We start from the raw sequence: 13836 nt of genomic DNA on the forward strand, positions 1-13836 counted from the left end.
CTTAATTTTTATCCGTTTTTTTTTTCAGAAAATGTCAAAACTTATTTGTTTTACTCGATCGTCATAAACAACCCAGCTGCCATCTAAAGGATCATACTTGACCGATATCATAGTCATCCGGTCATACTTGCGCCATCTCTATGTCAGGCCCTCCGAACGAGCTTGACACTTCAAATAAAACGGAGACTGCACAAAGCTCTTCGTTGATTATTTTATTGCGCACTTTGTAAGCGACATTAATTATCTACAACTCTAAAATTTTATTTGAAAATTTGATCGGAAATTAATCTCCTGAGCAAAAATAATTCTTCTTTTATCTATCTTGATATATTGCTTTACATATTTTTTGTCCTCTGTTATTTTTGGCAAAATAAAATTATTTCAACTTATTCAGTAAAGATGTATGTAAAAATAATGCTTATATTATGTTAATGTAAACTGTAGGTTCGTATACGGGTACCAGCACGCTTAATAAATATTACGACAAAATAATAAAAGTTAGCGTTTTGTTTCTTCCATTTTGCATTATATTAAAACGTCTCATATAATATTCATATATTTCATTTAAAGAACCGAGAAGCACTTTAGAAAAACAATTACTATTTCTTTTTATACGATACAGACATTCTGCATATTTTTTAAATTGAATGTCGTTTTGGCGCTTTTTTTCTCTATTTCCCTTAGATAAAAAATTTCTTGTAAAATGAAAACGAAAATGATATTTATTTGAAATTAATACTGAAGTATATGTGTTTCATTCAAAAATGATTTATCTGATGAAAAAGGTTTAAAAACTTAGAACTCAAACGCGCGCGCGAACTCGTATATACCTAATGTTACACGATTTTGTCGGTAAAAGTTTTTTATTTGTTCAAATAAATTGTTACTTTTGTTTAATTCATGCAATAAAAATGTGGTAAAATTTAGCATTTATCTTTTAGCAACGCATTCCTTTGTGACGTTTCGTGTGTGTGTGTGTATATATATGTCACTGTCTGCATACTTGCGCCCGTTTGCAAATTAACAAAGTTCTCCAAGTGATTTACCTTCCGATGTCTGAATCCATGCCAAGTAATTTGGATATAACGTTCTAAGAGTTTCAAAAAGTGGGAAATTACTATTCTGTCTGGCGTAATACACTCCTAAATTATTTCGAGAGTCTTTGTAGCACGGTCCGAAACGAGTTGTTATTAGCAATTGATGCCACGGAAGACTGCTGCATATACGTTTTACGTACTCTGTATTTTCATCATATATCCATAATGTTATGTATTTTCATGATATAGTATGTTAAGAACGATTTAATTTTCCCATTTCACAAAAATGCAGCATCCCTTATTGAATATATATGATGAAAACTTTTCGACTTAACAAAGTAATTAATTCCATACTAGTGCTTTATTTTTACCTATGAATTTGGAGCTTAACAAGCCTGCTTCACAACAACCATAACGAATCAAGGGTGTTGTTATTTTATTTTTATTCTCTGTTATATAATTTTATTTCGTTACTAATAATTTTTTTTAAAAATTGAAAAAAAAAATGTAATCTAGCTTGGATTGATGCTTGTGTGGAACGCATAAGAAAACTACTATGAAATTTATCCTATTTACTGCCAAATAATACATTTTTTCTCTTTAATTTTCGCACAGATTGGGCGTTTTTGGATCGAGTTTTCTAGTTACCGGGAATTTTTCAACTAGTTCTTTCATTCAAGGATGATTACTTGTAAATTGTTTATTTTTATAAACAAGCTGTGTCCGCTTTGATAAGCCGAATAAAAAATGTGTGTACAAGTTTATTTTAGCGACCGTTCTTTAGTCGAAGGTGTTATCTTATGTTAAAAAAAACAGAACATTTTTTTTTTGCCATATAGCTTTATAGAAATGGAAGTGTAACGATTGTATTTATAGATACTTAATCTTTGTAGGTAGTCTAGATAATGCTTATAGATAGTTTAGCAGCGAAGTAACGATGATTATTTTTATTGTTACAGAGATATTCTTCTCAGATTACAAACCTTTCAGGGTTTTTTTACTTGAAAAGTACCTGTTAACTGGAATTCACTCAAAACGCTCAAAATTAGATGAATACAAAAGATAATGTATACGCATTTAATGATCCAAATTTTTAGGATTCGTCTATGTTGACGTAAGGTAGATTAAAATGCAATCTGTATTTTCTTTCACTTTCTTTAAATGTAAAATGAAAACTTAGGTACCAGGAAAGTAATTGAAGAAATAAAATTAGAACCCCTTTGGCGTTTTTTTTAAAACTCGTTTTATGTAAACTTAAAATTTGTTTATTATAAAGCTATTAAGCTTTAAATTTATCGGCGAAGATGTAGTGTAGCTCATCTAGTTATGAAAACTTTTTTGAGAGGACGTATTGCGTAGGTGAATTTCCGTATTTCTAATTCTTTTTATTATTATTTTTTTATAGCTATTGGTCGTGGCGACGTGGTATTATTGTGTCTTTCGTTTGAAATTTTGTAGGTCTAATTCTGGTTAGGTTTGGCTTTTTCTAACCCACCAGGTTGGTCTAGTGGTGAGCGCGTCTTTCCAAATCAATTGATTTGGAAGTCGACAGTTCCAGCGTTCAAGTCCTAGTAAAGGCAGTTACTTTTATACGGATTTGAATACTAGATCGTGGATACCGTTGTTCTTTGGTGGTTTGGTTTCAATTAACCACACATCTCAGGAACGGTTCATATGAGGCTGTTCAAGACTATAGACTTCATTTACACTCATACATATCATTTTCATTTATCCTCTGAAGTAATACCTGAACGGTAATTACTGGAGGCTAAACAGGAAAAAACAAGGTTTAGCTTTTTCAAACGTTACAAGATTCATTTCTTACCACCAGATAAAAGGACGGCAGCAATAATTGGGAATTTAACCTGTAGATTTGAAATAAGTAGATTTCATTAACGGTTTTTGTCTTTATAGAAGGATATTTTCTTTAATTTTAAATGAAATTTATTTGTTTGTTTATTTTAGTTGTCACAATTATATCTTTATTTTTTGTACAATTTTTACAGAATAATTATTGGTGACGTTACGGTTTGGAAAGCGATGAAATTTTTCGTTACAATCAACATATTTCTATGCAGCGTCAATTACCTACTGACGTAAATCATTGCAGTTTTTTATTATATGTAAATTTATTGTAGCCTGTACTTTATCTATATTTTATCATATCCTGTTTAAATAATTTCATACAATAAGTTCTTCGAAATAAGGTTCCGCTCATTGCTGTTTAAATATTTTTACATAAACAACTGTATGCTTTCAAGTAGTTATCTACGCCTACATAAAATTAAGTTCTAGGTACTGTCCATCCCGGTTAGTTTTTTAAAAGCTTATTTGAAATAGTTTCGATTAAATATTTATTCGCAAAATTTGGACTAAACAAAATCGGGTTTGTGTTTTTAAATAAAATTATATCTTGTCTCGATTGTTTAACCCGGTTAGTAAGTGTTTTATATTTCTTAAAATAGTTTTGATTAAATATTACTTTATCCCATTAATAATTTAATTTATATTGACTTTATTAACGCGATAATAGTTTAAACATATTTTCTCTATTTTATTTACACTATAAATAATATTTTAGTAGTTGTATAACTTATTTATCTTTAAAAAAACAGTTTTTGTTTATTATATATTTTACAATTTAATGTGTAACTGAAGATTAATTTTATCTTTAAGATTAAATATTTATTTTCTACGAAGTGACTTCAATTGATAATGACCCTATAATTAAAGGGCTTATTATACCTTCAAAATGTATTGTATTTCTGAAGCGGGCTATTTATAGGCCGCTTTAAAGATACAACACCCCTACTCCGCGTGCGCGCGTGTATATGTATATAAAAATCTAATAGAATCAATACCTCCCTTAATATACAAGTTGCCACAAAAAAATGTAATAATTGTAATTAAACTGTACCCTAGATACGTGTAGTGTAAAACGAAATAAACGCCAATAATCATGTTATCTAAAGAAAACTGTTATAAAGATTTTTTTTTTAATCTTTGGCTTCATCGGATTTCAAAATGACGAGAAGTACTAAAATTCGGAAGAGGGACTATTTACTTTTATCGAGAGTAATATTTTTTTCTGCGTTATGAATTATGTTTCGTAATGAATGAAGGTGTGAATACGAGAGTAAGTTAGAAATTAAAAAAAATTGTTTTTCTTCAAATTAAAAATAAAAATGAAGGTTTTTCTTACCTTTCACCCAATCCCCTTCTATTTCTATGCATTTAGTTCACCTTTTAACAAGCTTTTGAATTCCTTCCTAAATAAAAAATTATTTTTTAAAAAAGCTTTTATTTAACTAATATTAATATTAACATTAATAAAAAAAGGAAACAAATTAGAAAAACCCTCTAAAAAGTAAAAAATAAGAATTAAATAAAATTGAGAATTTTAAACAAAAAAATATAATATATTAACAAATATAAAAATGCACTGAAAAGTAAAAAGTAAATTATATAAATATCTAATAAATAACCAATAAATAAAAAATAAATGTAATAATTATTACATTTATAAATTAAAAGTAATGAAAATATTTATTTAAATAAAAGCGTGGCGCAGTTTTTATAATTTATTTAAAACAACACAACATTTATTTTTACAACAATTAATTTTCATTTCATTTTCAATAACGACGCGAGGAGGCGGAAAGGTCTGCTGGAACCTCTCCAGTTGAGATTGACTAGCTACAAGTAACAATCTGGGAAAATGTACCCACTCGCTTTCTTTGTACGTGTTCTCACATAGTTGAAGTTCATCTTCGAATTCTGCTTGTAATCTAAACCAAATTGAAGGCACTCTTTCCGCTAAAAGTTTCATTTTAATTAATTATGAATTTTTATTTAATGAATTCATAATTACGATTACAATTGTAATAATTAATAATTTTTCAGATTAGCGTCAAAAGGTAATAACTTTGTGCAAGATTTCTAAATTTAATTTTTATTTTTAATCTTATTAACCCTTAAAGGTCATCTCGGTGCAAATTTGAACCATCAAATAATTAAAACTTATTTTATTACAGATAAATAAAGTATATACATATACTTTAAAAACAACCTCATTAACAAAAAATATATTTTAAAATACAGCAAATGTCTATAAATATTTATTCGAAAAGTTGTTATAAAAACTGCGCGACGCTTTTATTTAACTAAATATTTTCGTTACTTTTAATTTTTAAATTTAATAATTATTACATTTATTTATTAAATTTTTATATAATTTATTTTTTACTTTTCAGTGCATTTTTATATTTGTTAATATATTATATTTTTTTTTAAATATAATATATTTGTATATTTTTTTTTTAAATTCTCAATTTGATTTAATTCTTATTCTTTACTTCTTAGCGGGTTTTTCTAATTTGTTTCCTTTTTCTTATTAATGTTAATATTAATATTAGTTAAATAAAAGCTTTTTTAAAAAATAATTTTTTGTATGTAATCAAATGTATTTTTGTAATTTTTATTTTTTGTATTTTTTTTTAGTTTTTAGTCTTAATGGACAATAAACTTTTTACATCCAAAAAAAAATATTCTTAATAATATTTATATCTGAATATATTTGTTTGTTCAGGTTTGTTTGTTTATTAAGACTAAAAAGTAAAAATATTTATTTCTACACATCGAAGTTACATACGTGTACCAAATTTCAATCATTTTCCTACGATAGTTCATGAGAAATGAAAATTTTCAACTAAATGCATGAATTTAGCGTAGGGGTAGCGCGTGGGGGTGGGTCATATAAAATTCCGACACCTTAGTATTGTATTGTCATCGAAGTTACATACGTGTACCAAATTTCATTGATTTTCATACGATAGATCAAAAGATATAGCAGTTGCAAGATTTGGTTATAACTAAAGCAAGTTAAATAAAAGCTTATAAAAAGAATTGTCAGTTTGGTGCGTAGCCAGTTTTGTACAGTTTCAACGAGCTCTATATTAGAGCAAAAGTGATTTCCGTACAGTTTTTCTTTCAGTGGGTCAAAAAGATAAAAATCGCCTGAGGCCAGGTCAGATGAATGATTTAGAGATCTTGAATACAAAGGACTGTTTTATTGGCCGTTTCAGGTTAAGCGTTATCCTGAAGTAAAATAATACCATTTGAAAGTTAGCCGCACCTCTTGGATTTGATTTTTGCCTTTTATAATCGTTATAGTACACATTACGTTTTACTATTTACCTTTTCATCTTAAAATGTGAAGTAAATAAAAACTGGTCCGCCCATATCCCAGAATGTCATCATCAACTTTCCCTCAGACATGTGAGTTATCCAATATTTTGCATAGGGAGGTAAAAGATGTTTTTAAACTAAACATTAGTGCTTACTTACTGTCGGTTTCAAAGTGATGGAGCCGTGACTCATCAACGATTATTATTTCTTTTAGTAATGAAAGTCCTTCATTTTCTTAATGTTTCAAAAGCTTATGAAAAATTTCGAACTATTTCCTTTGTGGATGTCTTGACAGCTGGAACCCAGCAAACCCGGAATTTTTGAAAATTATTTTAAAGGGTGGTGGACTTTCACTTTCAACTTCATCAGTTTTTTTATTTTTTTGTAATACGACATTATTGCGAAACATTTGTTTAACCGCTTCGATATGGTTATTCTTTGAAGTGGGAGGCCTACCCTTTTTGTTATCTATCACAGAAAGAAATCTTTTTTTAAAGCGATTAATCCATACAATCAACTCTTTCCGAATTGCTGCATTCTACCAATAATTTCTGGTAGATCCCTTCTGAATCGGTTAAGGTGGCATTTCTTCCTTGTTGGAATCGGAAAATGAAACGTACATTTTAAAATGATTTTTAAACATCACGAACAGCTAATAATTAAAAAAATGTTTCTAATGAAGGAGAAATATCAGGTTATGACTTATAGCAGAAGAGCCAACGTTGCAAAACATTGGTGATCGAGAGTGCTGGGAAACTGCGATTGGTGTTGCAGAATGATCGGCAGGGAAATAAAATATCCCATTTCTTTTTTTCCACAGAAATAGGTTTATTAATTTGTTGATTTACTTCATCTGTTGTCATTCTTATTTCTGTAATACATAATAAGAGGTATAAATGACACTAATCAGAATTACTGTTTTTTTTTTCTTGAGTTCGATCCTGGCAGGGTCTGGAAACTTTAGAAACGAGTCAACCTTAACGTTGTCGTTAATGATGGTAAACAGCCGAACTGATTTTATAAAGTTTAAGTTATAAAACTAAAAAAAAGCCTTTTTTTACTCTAAACCGTCACTGAGTTTAATAGTACGATTCTTTGAAATTTTAATTCTTGACAAGATTTCATAAACCATAAAGATAAGTATAAGACTTTTAATCAGACAGGCTTTTTCACAGAACCTACTAAATCACAAATGGTCATGTAAACAGCTATGCCATTCATAAGATGAACAAGCAACACATGTCAGGCTTATCAAAAAAAACGAGAAGTGAAACTATTTCCCTTCGTCTTCTTGAAGGAGTTAAATATATTACTGCAACCAACACACCATGCCTGCTGAAATGTAAATGGTATTAGACCCTACAAGTGAAACCTTAGACCAAATTTATTTATGAAAGGGTATATTGTAAAGATCGGTACAGCAGTCCACCGCACTACCGCCTGCATCACCGAGATGTTCAGTTGCATTAATTTTGTTTTAAAAAATAAATAAATATCTTTCAACGATTGAATATAACGTAAGTAAAAAAAATTGTTATATCTAAAAGGAAAAAATACTAATTATAGTATTTCTATTAGGAAAATTAAAAAAAAAAATGTCGTTTAAACAAGAAAAACAAGTTTAAAGGCTACACAAAAAAATGTTAAAATAATGTATTTTTTCATTTCTTTAAGTTTCGATTTCGTAGAGTCGGCGTCAAATTAAAAAACGTATTTATTAATCCTTATTTTGACGCCGACCTAATTCAAAATTAAAAGGATTAAAAAAGATAATCTTTTATTTTTAGTGTAATTTTTTTTTATTTAAAATTTGGATAGACCTACAATTAATCGCTTCCCTTACGAAAAAAGACTGAAACAAAGCGAAAAACCGCGTCTTGATTAATACGAGTTAAAGAAAGCATAGAAACGATATGAGACTTCTACTGAGTTTTAGCTGTGGTTTTTAGAATTTAGGAATATGTATTTTCTTTTGATGCGTCATGATTAAAATAAAAAAATAAGTACGGAGAAACTTCATAAAAAACTACATCTACTAGCATGAGATAAGGGCTCTTTGGGTTGCGATGAAATGTACGAGTATTATATTTTTTTCGTAAATTCTGTCGTTTTTTTTAATTTTCCCTAAAAAGTATTTTGAATATAAAAGAAGACGTTAAGTTTTGTGTCATTTTGTTATAATAATCAATACTAAGCATTATATTAAAAAAAAAAAATGAAAAATATTTTTAAATGTGAATATAACTTGTTTCACTTTCCGTTTAAAACCTCTTCTACTTAAGTTATTTGGAAAACTTACAACTGGATCACCAAAGGAACTTCCTTTATAGAATTAAAAAACATCCTTCGATGAAGAGTGAGGCTTAACCTTTAATGAAGTAAAGGGGTGAATTGAGAATATCCTTTTAGTAAAATCGTTTTGAAAAAATTTAAATACCGATCAGTTTGATAGAAAATGTTTAACAGAAAACTAATTAACATTAAGTAACATTAAATAGTAATATATTTTTTATCAGTGTTTTACTTTTGTAATGAAAGCTTGACTTTATTTTTTATAATTAATATTTTCTTGATATCGATAATACAATAGTCTCATTACGATGACAAAGCTGCGTCGACTTCCTTTGTGTCCCCCTACTCTTTTTATGATATAAATATTTTCCTATAAATCATGTTTTACGATAAATACAATAAGATATAAAGTTGTTTATTATAATAGTATGTACTGTACGGTATATTATTTAAACTATAATAAATAATGATGATAATAAAATGAAACCGTACGTAATCAGTCGGATTACACTTATACCAAATCTTGTTTGTACTTAGCGTCGTAAAAACCCACGAATTGTAACACATTTATTGAAAGAAACGGTTCGGTTCACTTTTGTGAAAAAATCTATATAAAAATATCTTTGTAAAAAAATAAAATGTAATCAAGCTAATTAATGTATATTGTACCTGCACGACCAGATCCATATAACTACCGGGCTAAGCAGTCGTTAAAAATATTGAATTAAAACGGAGATGTGTGGTATCTGCATTTCTGAAAACGTGTCTGATAGCAAATTCTGCATTGTCTTCATGATTAAATAGTCCATACTAGTCTTCCTCTAGAAGTATCCATACACGACAAATGCGAGTTACACGTGTTTAGTGAACGTGTATTCCATTTATTTCATTTCTAGGAAATGATGAAAATATATTAACATATCATCGGCGCGCATAAGATGATATTGTTTACAGTAGTACAACAGTGTAGCGCTACTTATACCGGTTGTTACATGATAGCATCTATCTGTGAACGCCTATCTACAAACTATCGTTTATTACGTGTTTATGACACGTCTGTACTAAAATGCAGTTAACCTGACGGTGAATGAAAACTACACAGCGAACGTAATGCAATACTTTGTGACGCGGCTTGTCGGTGAGCAGTTCCCATTCCGCATCGTTACGCTATAATAAACAATTATAAAAAATAAAAAACCGTTTAAAAAGATTCTCACGTTAACCTAGATGGTCATTTCGATTGTGAAACTGATAAGTAGGCGCTACGGAAAAAATACGTATAAAAAACGTTTAAAAAAGTAAAAAAAAAATTAATTGAGAAATAAACGGTAATTACGAAAAATTATAAAACGAACACTTTTAGCTGGGTTTTAGAATAAAAATAAAATAAAAAAGTAAATAAATAAAACTAAAAGCAGTCGTTCTAGGCAGTACCCAATGGAAAACCCAATTTAGTTTCAAAATATCTAAACCATCGTAAGTTAATTGGAAGTTTAAATCATTAAAGTTTATATATTTTTATATAATTTTTTTAATTAAAATATACGCTTCTGCTTGGGTTACTTTAAATATTTATTTTCTTGGAAGGTGATTTAAAAATTTTATCATGTTAAATTAGAGAAAACCCACTTGGCTTACATTATTTCCAGTATATATATATATATAGGTTGAGACTTCATGTTAGTAGAGATTATATCAGAGACGCGTGAAAATTTAAAACTACTGCATTTAAGTTCTTATTTTAGCATGAATGTTTTTACAGTTTTAAGTAAAACGTGCCATTTTATTTTTTTTAAATAATGTTTGACAGGTAGGAGGCACTCTTGTCGTCATAATCAAACATATTCCATTTTTCGTCGTAACATGGCCGGTTTAATGAGTGCAAATTCTTGACATTTTAATTTTAGTTCAGTTAACTTTGCGGTCGTTTTACTTGCAAATTGCTGTAGAGCAAACTTTAAAGAAAAAAATCGCATCCGGACAAATCAGAATATCTACTCTTCTAAATAATATCCCCATTTTTTTTTTATTTTATGTGGTTTGGAAAGAGTTCTTTTAAAGCAGTAATTGACACATGAGCGGTACGACTTGTAGCACCGACATGCTGGAATCACGTAATTTATGGAAATCGAACTAGTTCCTGCCTTAAAAATGTTGTGACCGTGATTGTATAACGCGTTGCAGTAACGGATGTAGAGTTTCCTCGATCGCCTTGACAAAAGAATGATCCAGTAATGCCAGATGAAAGTTTGCACCACACTTCGATCTTCGGACTATGCAACGGTTTCTCGAACTGAAGTCGGTTTTCAGCCCTCGAATATCGACTATTCTGCTATTTACGTAGCTGTTCAAGTGAAAATGAGCTTCATCTGACATAAACATGTAGCAGATTAAGTTTTCATCATCGTACAATCGCTATAACAAAAACTCGTATGTTCAAGTAAATCAGAATCTTTTAATTACGGAACGATTTGAATTTTATAAGGGTGAAAACTGAAGTCCTTTTGTAAGATTCGATAGAGCTATGGTTCACAGATATTCAATGATAATGCATATTTCGTTTTGGATTGCGTTTATGCAAACTTTCAATGATTTCTGGATTTCAGAACTTTTTGCTTTTCTTTTATGTTTTAAATTTTATGTGAACCCGGAATCTTCAAACATTTTAACCCATAAGAAGTTAATTGCATTAATAGACGGTACCAACCCATGATGCGGACTATTGAAGGTTATGTGAAATAACCTTCGTACAGTTGTCGCAGTCACCATTTTTATTAAACAGTTTAACACAGAAAGCACGATGTTCCACGTTTACTAAATGGCTTTAAACGATTGACAATATATCATCCAGTTCGGCGCTCACAGCCGAACGTCAAATGAATAACCAAGTTTTTAAATTTTCCCCATTCACGATATATCCTTACTAAGGTAAGGAAAATGAAGGTAAATTTCAAATGAAAAGAAATGGTAAATTTATGCTTCTCTTATTTGTCGATACGAATACTGTCGACAACGGCATGAATTAAACAAGTATGCAAAAGCACATCTAACCTCACTTGAGGTTGAACTTTTAATATTGAAATTTAATTAAATTTTTTATTGAACTGATTATCACTATGATGTAGGTTTTAAAAAAATATATAATTATGTTAATTAAACATAAAGTCATTTAACCGTTTTATAAGTACTTAAAGTTAAAAAAAATATATCGTTTTGGTTAATTAGAAATAGCTTTCAGTTCTTTACTTTCTTGCTTCCAAATCTTCAAACATTTTGTAAGGGAGAAAAAGCGAATCTCTTTAAAGTCATGAATCCCTCATCTCGTAAAGCGTATTACTGTATATTTTTATTTTAATAAACTACCCAAAATAATGTGTACATGATTACTTAATAGTGTAATAACACTAGTAAACATCAGAGAGTTGTTCTAAGAAATGTAGTTAGTTATACACCTGTAAGACTACATTCTGATTGTTATTTATTAGGTGAAATGTAATTTTTGACGAATGGATTTTTTTGGTTAAGGATTAGCATCTTCCCAGTTTATTGCTGATTTAGATTAGATTAGTCCCCCAATCCTGTTAATTCGTACATCTTTGTTTTCATACATTACAAATAAAGTGTAATTATGTTTTTAATCTATTACTTTTACATACGGCATTTTACATAATTCATATTTCATTCATTATTTATGATTTTTTTGTATGATAGTAATTGCTTTGTTCAATTTAGTTTGTTACAATTTCCTGTTTTCCTGTCCATTGAGTGTTATATATCATTTTTAGTCACTCATCAGTAAATGTACGTCAAAGTACTTTTGATTGCAAGCTAAATGAAGATAAACATCAAATGTAACATTACACATATCACAAATGATGATTTAAGTAATTACTAACTATTGTATGTGAGCAGAAGGCTCGCATGATGTTCTAAATTGACGTCGTAGAGTATTGAAATGGAGTGGTCATTGTCGTCCGTTTTTTTCACCGATCTCTATATAACTGGATAGGGGACTTATGTCGGAAAATACAATTAAGTGTTCAATATTGAAGCGTACTCCAGCGCCGCAGAATGAACGGCTGGGAACTAAATAAAACCATTGTACGCTTGCGCGACTATAATCGTGATGGTAGGGATGTTTATTTCACTATGTTTAGATAGCCAAAAGAACGGTCATTTTCGCAACGCAAGCAGAAATTTACGGACAGTTGCAGAAAATTTATACAGAGCTCAGTTATGTAGAAATCAGTGTTCAAAATAGAAAATCGGGACACTTCTACTGCCTCGGTTTAAAACGTGGTTTTATCCCTACCCTTACATTTAGCTCTGTGTATGGGCCGTTTCATTATATTTAGTTCTACCACTCATTTAGTGGCGCAAGTTTATGCTTCAAATTTTACCAATTCCAATACAAGGGATTCCTTGCCCAGTTATACAGAGATTAGTAGTTTTTTTTCTCTTATCAGTTGCCTCCCACTTATTTTTTGTAGTATTATTTTTCCTTGTTTAATAATTTAATTGGTGAAGTCATTGTAGCATTGAAAAGAATAATTAATATTTTTAAGTTATAGCATAACTTGTAATGTTTAATAACTTTTTTTTTTTATATCTGATAAGATTAAAATTTCAGTTCTATTTTTCCTGTTTCATAAATTAAATGCTTTTTAATGGATATCAGCAGCTTAAACTATTTTAATTTCTGCAAATGACGTTTGGCCAAAAAAAGTATTTTTTTCCTACAGAAATTATTGGAAATTATATTTCATATCTTTGCTATATGTTTGATAAAAAATAATATGTTTGGAAAAATTGTTGTAAAATAATTTTTATGTGAAATATAAGCATTCAGGAAATTTTATAATTTGAATGTTCTGAATTATTTTGTAAATAATTTAATTACCATTTATTTATATTTTTTGATAATTTTTACTACATATTGAATGGGAAAGAAGACTTGGTCTTTACAGTTGAAGTCAGAGTTAGGGTTTTTACTGTCATTTTCCAGTATTATAGTTTTAACTGAACTCCTTTGCAAATTTCCACCAAAGAACATGTTTCTTCTCTGGATTATTCAAGAAATACTCCAATTTATTTACTCCATAAATTTAAATACTCAGATTTATTTATCTCTTCTGTTTTCAAATTTTATGATCAGACCAACACAAACATTATTTGCTAATAACCACATAAATATGGTGACTTTTTTTAGAGGTCTATACTAGACGTTCCCTAAACAGAAAGTAGGTGTAAACTAAGTAGGCTTGTTCTCATTGGCAGCTATTGCTATGTATTAGATGAGCCTTCATCTCATAAGAACCAT

The 13836-nt window shown here is 29.2% G+C and overlaps 1 protein-coding gene across 4 annotated transcripts in view; it reads left to right on the forward strand.

The window, feature by feature from the left end:
* The window catches only part of LOC142322358 (EF-hand calcium-binding domain-containing protein 14-like), a 93029-nt gene that overhangs the window by 45311 nt on the left and 33882 nt on the right, over positions 1-13836 (forward strand). The gene's annotated exons all lie outside the window — the stretch shown is intronic.

This window comes from Lycorma delicatula, chromosome 3 (assembly GCF_047948215.1).
Source record: "Lycorma delicatula isolate Av1 chromosome 3, ASM4794821v1, whole genome shotgun sequence".
NCBI lineage: Eukaryota > Metazoa > Arthropoda > Insecta > Hemiptera > Fulgoridae > Lycorma > Lycorma delicatula.